This window comes from Apus apus, chromosome 3, assembly GCF_020740795.1.
Source record: "Apus apus isolate bApuApu2 chromosome 3, bApuApu2.pri.cur, whole genome shotgun sequence".
Lineage (NCBI taxonomy): Eukaryota > Metazoa > Chordata > Aves > Apodiformes > Apodidae > Apus > Apus apus.
The window spans coordinates 1,480,450-1,494,896 of record NC_067284.1 but is presented as its reverse complement, the minus strand read 5'-3'; the positions used below and the strand labels follow the sequence as shown (position 1 = coordinate 1,494,896).

Here is a 14,447-nt window from a genome sequence, read left to right as displayed (position 1 = left end):
GTACTATTAAAAGAAAGAAAAGGCAAATGTCTTAGCAAAGGTTCTGAAAGTGATTCTGAGCTTTCAATCTTAACATAATCTTGAAAGGTCAACTTGACTGAATTATTCTCTTGCAAGAGCTTAATCCAATTTAAAATAACTCATATTAGTAAAAGTACAAAGTGACGACCAAACAGCAGAGATGATGCATAGAAGGGCAGTTGTTTGCTATGGTAAGTCTTTTGATTTATCTTGCTATTATCAGGTCTTGATGTATTAAATTGAGTTTAGGATGTGAACTGGGCGGTTGTAAGGGAGACAAAGACCTTAAGTTGTGACTGCACAAAAAACAGCAATCACTTAAAACTTCCAGTCATAAAGAACTAAGAACTTAACCTCATACACAAGTCACAAATGAGACTGCGGGTTCTACTTATTCTCTCCTACAAATAAGTAACTACCCTTGACAATTATGCATTAGAAAAAACACAGGATTCCAGTTATTGCTTCTAAATAAAAACATTTATCTCACATTTCTATAATTACTAAGGATGGAACTTCTGGAACCGATTTTATAGGAATTGGAAATATCACATACTTCTGAAAAATCAAGTCTTGATGTTATAGAACCACATTAGCCCTGGTAATCTACTGATAAACTTCCTTGCACCAAACTGAAGACTGTTGCTTGAAATGTTAAAATTGTCTTAAATACTAAGAAACTCTCTTAAAACATAGAAAAATCATTAGCTACAACCATGAACAGTTTAGAAAAACCTTTAAATGTGACATTTTTAACACAATTATCCTGTTATTGTGGCTGCTAGAGTTCTATATACTAGGATCAAGATCTCTGTTAACACACAATTACGGAACATAAATATTTGTCTCTCACTGGAAAAAATGGAACCCACTTCTAAATAAATATTAATTATAAACATAATCTAGTGCATTTATCTCTTTTTTCACCTTTTACTTAATGGAAATTATTAGTTTTAACTGCAGCCACAATTAATTTTGTATCAACTTACTTCTCAGTTTTGGAAAAGGTCACTCCAATTCCATGCCATTCTTTACTAACAGTAGGACTAACTAGATTAACAGACATTTTCTACTTTTTTTTCTTTAAACAGATTCCTTAACTGCTTGAGCAAATTCTAATCCAAAATTACAACAATTCCAACCATTACAAACCCTCTTTGGAGAAAATCCTTTTGTGTACAATTGGACCTATGCAGAAATACCAATAAGCCTCATAAGAGATTAATTTTAGAAGCCTTTTTAAAGCTAAATAGTTCAACATACAGCTTGGCAATGAGAGACAAAGATGTCCAGTTGCAGCTAAGCTTATTTTAAAATGTGACCTGACTTCCTGAATGGAAAAAGAGCTTTTGACCTCCTTGTGCAACTACAAAAACAGTCAAAGAGCAACAATTTTCACTACAGATGTGACCTATGTTTCATGAACTCAAAGTTAAACTTCAACTAACTCACAAAAGCAGAAACTACCTCACATCAGAGTTGGATTCTGAGTTAGGGCTGAGCACACACAGGAGCTATCTGCCAGAAAGACAACACTTGGTGCAGTTGGCGCCTTATCCTTTTACATGGCTCGCCTCCAGTGTCAACTGGGAGATTTCCTTGTTCTAAATTCTGGCAGCTACTAGAACACAGGCTGATGAAAAACCACTTTCTCCTTGTTAAGTATGTCATGCATCATGGCGATTAATTCTGTTCATCAACTGAAAACTAATCAAAAATAGAAAAAACCCAAGAGGTTGAAAGAGACTGCTTCCTCACATTCAAAAAGGCATATTCCATCAATTCCAATCCTAGCTTGCAAACAATAATATTGAAGAATATAAAGTTCCTTTGTGGTATGCATTTATAATCACTATACATTAAACATTCAAATTACAGACTGATAAAAACACAATGCCTTGGAAAAAGTAATAACTGTAATCAGATGCTATAGAACATCTGCTGCCCCATCCAACCTGCCCTTCAACACTGCCAGGGATGAGGCAGCCACAGCTTCCCTGGGCAACCTGGGCCAGGGTCTCACCACCCTCACACTCCAGAATTTCCTCCTCATTTCTCACCTCAATCTCCCCTCCTCCAGCTTTAATCCATTCCCCCTTGTCCTCTCCCTCCCTGCCCTTGTCCCAAGCCCCTCCCCAGCTTTCCTGGAGCCCCTTCAGGCACTGGAAGGTGCTCTAAGGTCTCCCTGGAGCCTTCTCTTCTCCAGGCTGAACAACCCCAATTCCCTCAGTCTGTCTTCACAGGAGAGGTGCTCCAGCCCAAGGATCATCTTCTGGCCTCCTCTGGACTCTCCCAACAGGCTTGTGTTCTTCTTGTGCTGGGGGCTCCAGAATTGGACACAGTACTCCAGGTGGGTTCTCACCAGAGCAGAGTAGAGGCAGAGAATCCCTTCCTTCAACCTGCTGGCCACGCTTTTCATTAAATTCATGTTCAATAATGCACACCATAAACCACTTAAAATCATTAAACATTAAAGAAAAAAAATTGCAAGCAACTGGATTTGAAAACTCAATCCTAGAGGCATGTGCAGAGATTCAACTATATGATCAAGCTTTGAGTTTCAACTGATGGCTGCTGCAGAGCAGCTGTAAAAAGAGCCAAAGTTTTGTACTACTCAGTTTTAAACTTCCTTGTGCCTCTCCTGACTCTTACATACCAAATTGTTTATCTTCAGATAATAAAAGCACTACACTGCAATCTTAGTCACTAGGTTTTCTCGTAAACCAACACCTAACTAAAGGTTATCTGGCCAACTCTGCTCCGATCTAGTCTTATTTTTCCATCACCATTTTATCTCCACAACTTTGTCAAATGTAACACAAACCAAGTAAGATTTTTATGGAAGCAACCAATTAACATGACAAATGAACAGGCTAGAGAAAACACATTTGCACTAAAGAAGAGATGATCAGTTGAAGAAGTGAACCCTTTCTCACTGTGGATTCTGTTTTTTAAATCTGGCACATATGCACCTACACTGTGCAGGCTGACCTATCTCTGCCAGTGAAAGATGTATACTCTTGTGCATGCAGCACACTACAGTCAGGCTTGAAGTCTGACTGGTAGTACTAGGTTCCTAGTGATACACTGGGAAGATGAACATCTGGTATTTAGAATTAATTTTAATTACATTTTCACATGCCTTAACCTAAAAATAGTAACACAAATTGTCATGAAAGCAGGCAATGCAAAAAGTGCTCACAAACTGCAGGGTGCTCATGAGCATATACTGTAGTTCTCTGCTATGTTCTGCACCTCCTGGACAGATCTCAGGGAGGGGGGGTGTGTGTGTGACTTTGTTTTCTTTCTCTCTCTCTTCTCCCACTACACAGAGCAATAAACCTCAGGTAACACCTAATCTGCTTCCAGCCACAAGTCTGGAGATAAGAAATTCCAGGGGATGAATCAGCCCCATGAGCCAAATCGAATGAAACCAAAAGGGAGCAGCCTTAGATAACTGGTCCCTGTTGTTGCAACTCCAACATCAGTATTTTCCACAGTCCTGGCTCTCACCCTCTCTTTCCTGCAACCTCCCCTCCCCAGCTCACCTCACATGCTCTACATATTCCTTTCCATTCCCAGCTTTCCTTTCAACACATCATCTCCTCCTCCTGTTTTTCCATTCAGGCAATCCCTCCTACAAAATTCCACTTCAAAATAATGACTAACAACATTGCCATGCCATCTGTTTTCATAACATATCATTCTTTCTACACCTTTTAACACTCCGTTTATACAGAACATAATTTTGTTGGAGTGAGGACTATCCACCATTATCTGCACACAGCCTAAAACAACTGGTTTCTGTTCTTAAGTCTTTCATCTTTAATACAGCAGTGGTTAAAAATTACTATTTATTTCCTTGACTAGGTTTCCAACTGCTGGCAGAAGAACACAAGCTCACCAAAATCCAACATGCTGGCACAATCTGTAAATGCTCAGCAGAACTTAATTCTGTTCTTCCCATCTATCCCGAGGCAGGGATTTTGCTGCTGAGGTTTTTTTTAGGTTTTTTAGTGCACCAGATTCAGAACAGGAACCTAGAGTGTAAAGATAGTAAATTAATCCCTGCATGGGAACTGCAGGTTTACAAATGGACATATGAATGCACAAATTCACTATTTTTTTTAATGCATGATTTTTAAGGAAGAATGACCTGAATTACCATAGCAAGTTAAATTACTTCATGCAAAACTTACACCACTTTTCTGAAGTAAGAAAAACATGGGACAATTTAAAACTTTATTTCTGATACAGAACACCTTTTTAGTCTAACAATGGTTTATATTCAGTTACTTTACATAATTCCTATGTTTTACGTTCAGGTAAAACACACCATCAAAAACCAGAAAATACAGACCTAGGATTTATTACTTTTACATAATCATACTGCCCCCAAGATATCTACAGAGAAGTTTTACAAACACCACAAAACAAACCTTGCTGTAATCAGAAATTAAGTGTGCATACTTTCACCTTAGAGGATGGCATGCTAAAAAAAGGAAGAGGTAACTATAAAACACACACTGGAGAGCTCTAAAACAGATCTAACTGTTGTGCAGGAGAGAGAGAAATGAAACTTAAGTGTGACGAAGCAACCTTGTAATAATGGAACACGGGACCAGCCATTTGTCACGTACTCTGAAAGTCAATACTGAAGCCAATATTGTTTAACATCTTCATTAATGACCTGGACATTGAACAGGTACATCCTTGGTAAGTTTGCAGATGATAAAATTTGGAGGAGTGCCTCATATACCAAAGGATTGTGCTGACATTCAGCAGAACCTTGACAGGCTGGAGAAAACGGCAGAGAGTAATTTTGTGAAGCCGTATGAGGGGAAATCCGAAGTTCCCACCTGGGGAGGAATAACTCCATACACTTGGTACAAGCTGGAGGCAGACTGTCTGGAAAGCAGTTCCTCAGGAAAGGGCCCAGGGGTCCCAGATGAGGCAGCAACAAAGCTCAGGCACAAAGAAGGCTGCATTAAGGAGAACACCACCAGCAGGTTGAGGGGGCAGGACCCTTCCTCTCTGCTTGACACTGGTGAAACGCATCTGGAGCACTGGGTCCAGGTCTGAGTTCCCCAGTACAAGACAGACATAGAGGCCACGAAGATGATGAAGGGCCTGGAGCATTGGACAGACCTGGGAAGGTCAGGTGAGCCAGGATTTTGTAGCCTCGAGAAGGACTGGGGGTGAGGGGATGCAAGGGTGAAGATCTTATCCATGCATATGAACACCTGAGAGGAAGCAGTAAGGAAGAGTGAGTCTGACTCTCCTCAGTGGTGCTCAGCAAATGGACAAGAGGCAACAGGCACAGATTCAAACAAGAAACTTAAAAATACATTTTGAGTGGATTTTTTTAGACTTCTTTTTTCAGTTGTTTGTTTTAACTGTGAGGGTGATCAGACACTGAAACAGGGTGTAGCATTTCCATCCCTGGAGCTGGTCTTGCTTTATGCAGGGTGCTTCGACTAACTGAACAACATCTAGAGGCCCCTTCATTAATCTGAGGGTAAAAACACACTCCCACCATTGGAAATAGACAAACAGGTAATACATTAGAACTGGGTTGCTTTACTGTTGCTATTTAGGTCTAACAGCAAGATGGTTAAGCCCCAGTTCTACACAATTAATTAAAACAGCACAAAACCTAAAATATTTGATACCAAGATTTCTATCAGTAGATTCATTTTACCTCAACAAAAGAAACTGCCTGCAAACTCTTCTAATTTCCTACAGATAGTAAAATAGGTTTCACTGCTTACAGAAGTGAATGCCTCAAAACCACATGCTTGATGGTGATTCAGGACAGCCAGGGTGGTTTTATGAGGTGCAAATCCCGCCTGGCCAACCTAGTGACCTTCTACAATGGAGTGACTGCAGCAGTGAGCAAGGGAAGACCTATGGATGTCATCTATCTGAACTTCTGCAAGGCCTTTGACATGGACCCCACAACATCCTTCTCACTAAATTGGAGAGATATGGGTCTGATGGGTGGACTGTTCAGTGGATGAGGAACTGGCTGGATGGTCACATCCAGAGGGTAGTGGCCAATAGCTCAATGTCCAGATGGAAAACAGTGACAAGTAGTGTCCATCAGGGGTTGGTACTGGGACCAGTGTTGTTTAATATTTTCATTGAGGATATTGACAGTAGCACTGAGAGTACCCTCAGCAAGTTTGCTGATGACACCAAGCTGGGTGGTGTGGTCAGTATGCCAGAGGGATGGGATGCCATCCAGAGGGACCTGGACAAGCTGGAGAAGTGGGCCCAGGGGAACCTCATGAGGTTCAACAAGGCCAAGTGCAGGGTCCTGCGCCTGGGCCAAGGTAACCCAAGACATGAATACAGGCTGGGGGAGGTCACGCTGGAGAGCAGCCCTGTGGTAACAGACCTGGGGGTCCTAGTGGATCAAAAGCTGGACATGAGCCACCCATGTGCAGCTGCAGCCCAGAGGCCCAACCTCATCCTGGGCTGCATCAAAAGAAGTGTGGCCAGCAGATCAAGAGGTGATTCTGCCCCTCTACTCTGCCCTGGTGAGACATCACCTGGAATACTGTGTCCAGCTCTGGAGCCCCCAACACAAGAGGGATGTGGAGCTGTTGGAACATGTCCAGAGAAGGGCCACGAAAAAGACCCAAGGAGCAGCTCTCTGATGAGGACAGGCTGAGAGTTGGGGTTGTTCAGCCTGGAGAAAAGAAGGCTCTGGGGGGACCTTATAGCAACCTTCCAGTGCCTGAAGGGGCCTGTAAGAAGGCTGGGGAAGGAAAGGCATGGAACAATAGGACAAGGGGTAATGGTTTAAGCTAGAAAAAGGTAGATTTAGGTTGGACACTAGGAAAAAGTTCTTTAGTATCAGGGTGGTGGATCACTGGAACAGGTTGCCTAGAAAGGTGGCAGGGGCCTCACTGCTGGAAACATTCAATGTCAGGCTTGATGGGGCTCTGAGCAACCTGGTCTAGGTGGAGATGTCCCTGCTTATTGAAGGGGTTTGGACTAGATGACCTTTAGAGGTCCCTTCCAACCCAAGACATCCTATGATTCAAGGGTAAATGGATCGAAGAATATGAAGGAAGAGCAATTCGCAATGAAAAGTCTTCTGTAACATTTTAGCTGGGTTAAATAGGTAACTTTTTAAAAGGTAACTTTTTAATAAGAGCTGCTATATCAGTAATTCCAAAAAATAACTTCCTCATCTGGATAATAAATATAATAGGGGTGGCAGCAATAAAAATCTGTTCAATACTGATCTGAAGGCAGTTCCTGCAGAAGTGAAGGCTAAATCAGCTTCCAATTCCCACTGCTTAATAAGATTTGTTCTGTACAGAAACCTACCTTGGTAGTTTCAAACACAAAATGAAAGACTCACTATATATTTCATTATACAAAACTCAGAAACTTGCATTGTAAACCTCCCCTGAAGAGTAATGCTCACTATTATGGATTAGGTGCAACATTTCACAGCCTTTTCAATATTTGCAGGGTATACCACATGTTGATAGTGCACCTAAAATAGGACACACAGTCTTGCTGCAGTAAACACTGGTTTAGTCAGCAAACAGTAGAGAGGCACAACTTGAATATAAATAAGCAGTGGCTGCTCCCATTTTCTCTGTAATTTTTAGGAAAAGAAGCTGTCATTGAGGGACAAAGCCAACCTAGCAATGGTCTCTGTAGTGAACATTCTTTCTCTTCTTCTTTCCGAAGCTAAATCAGTTCTCACTAGCACTGCCAAAACTCTCCAGTAACTTTTACAGCTGCAGGGTAACCAACTTAGAAGATAGCTACCTGGAAACCTTTCCACACCACCTGGATGCAACTGTGTTTGCCTGGACACATGAACAGGCTGCACAGAGCACCTGGATGCTCACTGCTGATAAGAGTCATCTCAGTAATCAGAGTGGCTAAGGCTGGAAGGGACCTCTGGAGGTCACCTGGTCCTAAAGTCCCAGTTGCCCAGGACCACATCCAGATGGCCTTTGGGTATCTCCAAGGAGACGACTACACAACATGGGAAGGCATGCACATGTATGCCAAGGCCCATATCATGATCTCCTAAACACAGAGTCAACATGACAGACTGCATGTGCATGAATGGGGGAAGGAGTTACCAGAATGGCTGCCTGCTGATCGCAGGAAGGCTGGAGCACTCAGACATCAAATGGCTCCCTAATCAGCCATGTGGCCCACCCAGCCAGCTAGTGTGAAGTTGTATTTAAACGGCCTGCCAAAAACCCCACAGAGTTCCACACACTTCATAATTTCTCTTTAAGAAAAAACAGCACTTGAAAGAAAAGAACCTTAACAAATTTACATTAATTAAGCCTATGCAAACACTTGTATCTCAGACACACCCTGTGTCTAGTACAAACTTCTGATATTTGATTAGATTCTTGTAGATTTTGGGCTCTATCCTGAGTCTTAAAGTAACTGTATCACAAGCAGAAAAATACTGCCTGTTTGCAAGCCCGTATACTTGATTATTCCATTGCATTCCTCAAAATCACTGTTTTCACCACAATACATACAGACATCATGAATAACAGTGCAATTACAACCAAACTGGACAGATTTCATGGCAAATCTTTGCAACCACTCCCTAGACCTTGTTAATCAAGCCCAGGCCTTAATGTTATAATTGCTACCACAACTACAGCTTTGGACAATGTATAAAGGAACATTATTTCATGCTTTGCATTAATTCATTACTGGGCAGGGTAACAGCACAGAAATAACACTGCTTGCAGACAGCAGCTTCTTCATTGTACTATCAGTTCTGCTACTGATTTGATGTGAGACCCTAATCAAACCCATTCTTCTCTTTACACAGATACACCTTGCTGTCAAGATCACATTCCTGTAATGTGAGAGAGCAATTTGATAGACAGTGAAACAATTTCTTGTCACATAGAGGAGACATACACCGGAACTTAAAAAACACTCACAATTTTAACACACAGTGACAGTGCATACAACATGGTGTACAGAGAGGAAGAAGCAAGTTCATCAATTGTCAACTCAACATTCAGTGATGACCAGCCAGAAGGGTGTGATGCTGGCTTTTCAGAAGCTGGCTGTGCAGTTGCTGGAAATACAGCATGCTTGATTAAAAAAAAAAAAACAAATAAAAAGTGTTGACTGCTAATCGTCCATATATTTTTACCAGATCTCCCTTGACATGAGACTGAATCCCCAGTGACCTTGTCCAATCATTCTGAAGGATTTTAGCTGCTTGATCTGCAAGACCAAATATCCACTGCAAATGTTTCAGTGTGAGTGCTCATGCTGGCTCTTTCCAAATGGTTACATTTTCATTGTCACCATCATCCTTCCCAGAGGCCCACTGCACATAGGGATCAATCAAGTTTATCAAAGGTAAAGGACAAAAACAGGGTAATCACAACAGTTAGCAGAACAGGGCATTAAATGACCAATACTGGGACTCTGAAACAAAAGATTGAGAAGAAAGGGACAGCACGGTGTTACTGCACCTCTTTCCTTCTTCCAGAGATTTATCTTTTCTACTCCAACTGCAAAAACTACCCAACAGGAGCTGTTTCTCAATGAGTGTTTACACATTGTCTAATCCTGCCAACCTCAGTTGTGATATGCATGTGCTACTCTAGTAAAAATAAGAGAGACAACTATTTTCAGGCCAGTGTGTTATTTTGAGGAGGTTCATTTTACACACTGAGAAAGAAGCTATTTCAGCAAGCAGCCAAAAGGCACCTTTAACAAATATGTAACAGAACTGCAAGTTTTAGCTGAGATAGAGCTGTTAGTCTACTTCCAGGGGCACTGATCATAAAAATCAGTCCCAAGTTATATATTAGACCTAATATAGATGCAGCTACTTTGTGAACCATTTTGAAGTCTGCAGCTGATGAGTTCTAAGCACGTAGTGTCAGTTATACATGTATCTTCTGACTGAATTACAAAAGCACCAATATATTACGTGACTCAAGCAAGAGGTGCTCTACAGTAGCAAAAAGAGGAGCAGCTATGAAACCAGAACGTGGATTCTAGTTAGAACCTTGATTTTGTCACAGTATGTTAAGGCTTATTTAAAAAACAGAACTAAAGCAAGTATATACACGGGTACTAAATTTACTACTTAACGAGCTTCATGCCAGCAGAGCAGAATCTCACAGTTTATTCAGGCAGCCTCTCACTGCTCAAACAACCCAGCAGGCAAGCTATACACAGTATGTAACAAATGTCTCAAAAAAAGAAGATTCTTAAAAAAACAAACAACACAAAAAACCAGACTACAAAAACCCCTCCAACATGCTAGGAGACACAGCCTTTTAAGAACCAGGTAATTTACAGGCTAATGACCTCCAATCACACAGCAAAACTCAAACATTCAAAGCATTCTCAGAATAAATACATTCTCCCAAATTCCTTATTCCCTGCTCACATTTCACAGAAGCTATAAACCTTGGGAGAAAAGAGAAACAAATGGACACAAGGCTGTTTTTCAAATGGCTCTTTAGAAGCACAAAAAGCCTGTCAGTGTAAGGTACAGAAATAGCATACTGGAAGTAGAGCTACATTGTACACTGCTGAGAATCTTCCCAGGCCATGCTGCAGTCCACAAAACAAACCCCTCTACCAGGAGTTGTACATGGGTACGTTTACAGAGAGGATGTGGAAAGGTAAGGCAGAGGCACAAGCCTCACCACAATGGATGATTCCTGTTTTGCATCCTCCTGCCCTTACCATGAAGTCACAGAGGGAACTGGAAGACTGTGAAGGAGAAGTGCCCGCTTCTGAGAAATGGAATATGGGAAGTAGCAGCAACTAGAATGATGCTCAGCAGTGAGTATTGGGATAATGAACCAAAGTGGCTAGGGGAAAAAACACTGTGGGACAGTGTCTGAAACAGTAGCAAAAATGAGGGGGACACATACACATAAATCACAAGCTGAGCGTAGAAAGCAACAAGTTCCTGCAATGAGTGAATTCCTTCCTAAGTGAGCAGCAGTGAAGGAGAGAAAGACAGTGGGATAAGAGCAGACAGCCTAGCCAGGTCAGGGAAGGGGGAAAGGGGAGGGAAGAACAGAAGAAAGAAGATAAGCAGGCCCCTCACTGAGTCATACCAGAGCTACTGCTGCTGGAGGGGTGCCAGATTTGTGCTGGAGCATTTGTCTCTGCTTTTTTCCCCCTCTCAGGAAATCAAGAAGAACTGAAGCTACCAAACTTAAGACGTCTGCAATGCTTTCAGATTTTGCTAACACTAAACCCCTACTTAAAATTTCACCTCAGAAAAACTTCAAAAGCATGCAAGACTATAATCAAAACAGCCTCTCCTTTGGCCGAATTTTTGTGCTACCCTGAAGTAAGATTCATTCTTGGATTAGTGATTTCATAACGTAACATACAAAGCCCTTCAAAAAGAGACATAAAAAGTGAGAGTTGGGGACAGCAGAGTTATATTATGCCTCAAACTACACATTGTTTTTTCTTAGGTAAATTCCTAGCCTGCCTTCTCCAAAGGCCCTCCTGTCAATTGAACACACCTTTCTCAGCGCAATGTCCTTCAAAAGCAATTTTAAAATGTATTCCTATTTCTGTAAAACTTATCACATAGATCAGCCTCAAATCAAAATTCTGATTTTTAAAAATATTTCAGCTGTTTTACAATATTCATTATCATACACCAACAGGTATCATGTATGCAGTTCACAATTAGTGTTCTCAGCTCCTTGCACTTCCTTAAGTGAAATGATAACTAAGTAACCTCAGCTGGTTTGTTAACATCTAGTCTCATCCTGATTTCTTTATGGATGGATTTACAGTTTGGTAGGTGCCTGACAGAAATGCTCAACTGAACATTCACATACTTATTTGAGGAAAGACTCCAAGGGCTTGTAATGGCCAAAAGCCAGCCAAAGTCAAAACTTTGATTACCTCCAGACACCACAGCTTAGCAGCAAGAATGACAATTCACTCCTTACCAAATCAACAAAAGACCATACTCAAATAGAAAAACAAATTTTCATATGATTTTACTCTAATAAAGAGGCCTTGCAATTTCTCAAAGGTTTTTTCTTTTTTAATAAAAACCATTTACAAAAATTGCTAGCTAGCACAAAAGAAATGCTGCCTGAGAAGATAATGAAGTTTTGTTTAATAGTTGAGCATTACCTTGTGAATTAAAACCTACTGTTTATAAATTTAAGTGGCAAAATTATGAGACTCTTTTAGAGACACAAAGACTACTATATAAAATAATACCTATGATCCTGTACACGGAAGCATGACTTTAACACTGCTTTCATTATATCACCCCCATAGCCATGTTGTAGCATTTCTGAAATTACACTTTTGTCTGAGTCAGGATGCCAGCTGACATGCCAGTCTGATTCACACATCAAATGGCTAACATGGAACAAAATGGCTCAACCAGGTAAGATGCACTAAAACATTAACTCTAGTAGCACCTTTCCTTTTGTAGTCAGAATTTTACTCTTTGTATTTCACAGAACAATGGGAAATAGTAGGTGGATTTTGGGGCTTAAACAAAATTTTGATTCCTTGCCTTTCAAGCTTACTACGCAAAGATGTAGGACATCAAGACACTACTTAAATAGTGTTGCCAAATTCAATGAGGTTTCTTCTTCAAAAGACCTAAAAACGTTGTCAAACATTACTGTCAACACAGTCCATTCTAGAACTTCATCCTTCCATTACTTTTCACTAAAACTCTGTTTTTTACGTCTCTCAACCACCATACCACAAACCACTTTATTTTTATTGATTGTACCAGCAAACCTTTACAAACCAGTTGTTGACTACAGAAACACATATAAGTCCTCAAAGGTAAGAACACTGGCAATCCTTGTCATTCATGTACCTCACCAAGCACAATACTCCAAAAGAGGAGGCAGGAGGAGTAAACAGGTGCCTTCAGAACCAACATCCACAGCTGATACTAGACACAAGACACAGTGCCCTCAGACATTTGACTTTCTGAACACTGGCATAAGCCACTTCCACATACGAACCAAACCTTCTTCACTCAACAGGTGGAATTTGGAGTCTGCTCTGAACCTGACTCCCAATTAGCTGCACAGCATGGACACACAGTATTAAACATGCTAAGATCCGTGCAGAGCTAATCATGCTGGAGGTGAAGCAGCCTGTACAGACATAGCAGTTTGCTGTCATGCAGGCAGCGTGGCAACTCAGCACCTTTCCTGTAGGCAAGGCAGACACATTAACCCCAATGGGAAAGCATTATCCTTACCCAGACCAACTTAGGGGAAGGCAAGGATCACAGTGACTGGGAGCCAAACAAGTACACCCCACTGTTTTACACAGCATATTAGGAGTTGTTTCCACTATTTCTTTTTCCTCAAAGAAAATGTCAATGTATACGTAGGTGATTATACTTAATTTCATTTTAATATTTCAACTAAGAAGTGAGTGACAGGGTGGGCCTCTCTCTGAAGTCACACGCATCTGAAAATGACTGCTTAGGTCCAACACCTCTGAAAAAAGGCAGAATTATATTTGTCTCCTTTTTTAAAAAAGAAAAAATAATGCAGAAATGTAGTAAGTTTTCGAAACTTGCTACCAAACATCAGTGAAGGTATAGAAAGGAAAAAAAGGCATTAAAATGTTTAACAACAAATAGAAGATAGTCAAGCCACACTTCCTTTGCAGACTGTAGTGAAGTATCCTCTCTAACCAAAACACATCAAAAACACTTCTATTATGCAAACTAATATGAAAGTTTATAGTTTGGGAAGGCAGGGATTTCCTCCTGTGTTCCTAACAGCTGGACAACTAACCTACTTCCCTGTTTACTTTATGATGCCACATTCATGATACGGCACAACCTAAACATTTTCTTAAAAGCAAGTCAGCCTTAATGAGTTAACCACACGCACACACAGAAAGCCTGCTACCTGCCAGACAACCTCAGGCTCTACATTTTTTTATAATGAAATAGTTATTCATGCCATTACATAAATATTATTACATAATATCTCCTTTGTATGCAAAATTAGAACTACAATAAAATAGGTCCCACTATTTCAATATTGTATCTATTAATCCCACTCATCCACTTAATAATTTGGAGCTGCAGATGCATCAGATCACAACAGCTTTAATAGTTCACATTCTGATGTGTCTAAGCAGAGGACAGATAATGCTAAATTAAAAATAAGAAAACAACAAGACAACCAACCAACAACAAAAAACCCAGCCCAACAAAAAAAATCTGCTCTACTATAAGAACCTGGTGAAGGGAAAATACCATTAGTGTGCTTTTTCATTATGTGTTTTTTGTATTGCCTAAGATTTAATGTATATATATACACCTCATTTTCAACATTTAAGTCAAAAAAGTATGCAGAAATACGTTAATTCCCAAGGTCAGCATTACACAATGTAAGTATAAAGGTATC

The 14,447-nt window shown here is 40.6% G+C and overlaps 1 protein-coding gene across 1 annotated transcript in view; it reads right to left on the bottom strand.

The window, feature by feature from the left end:
- REV3L (REV3 like, DNA directed polymerase zeta catalytic subunit) overlaps nucleotides 1–14,447 on the bottom strand; it is a 108,782-nt gene that overhangs the window by 93,152 nt on the left and 1,183 nt on the right. The gene's annotated exons all lie outside the window — the stretch shown is intronic.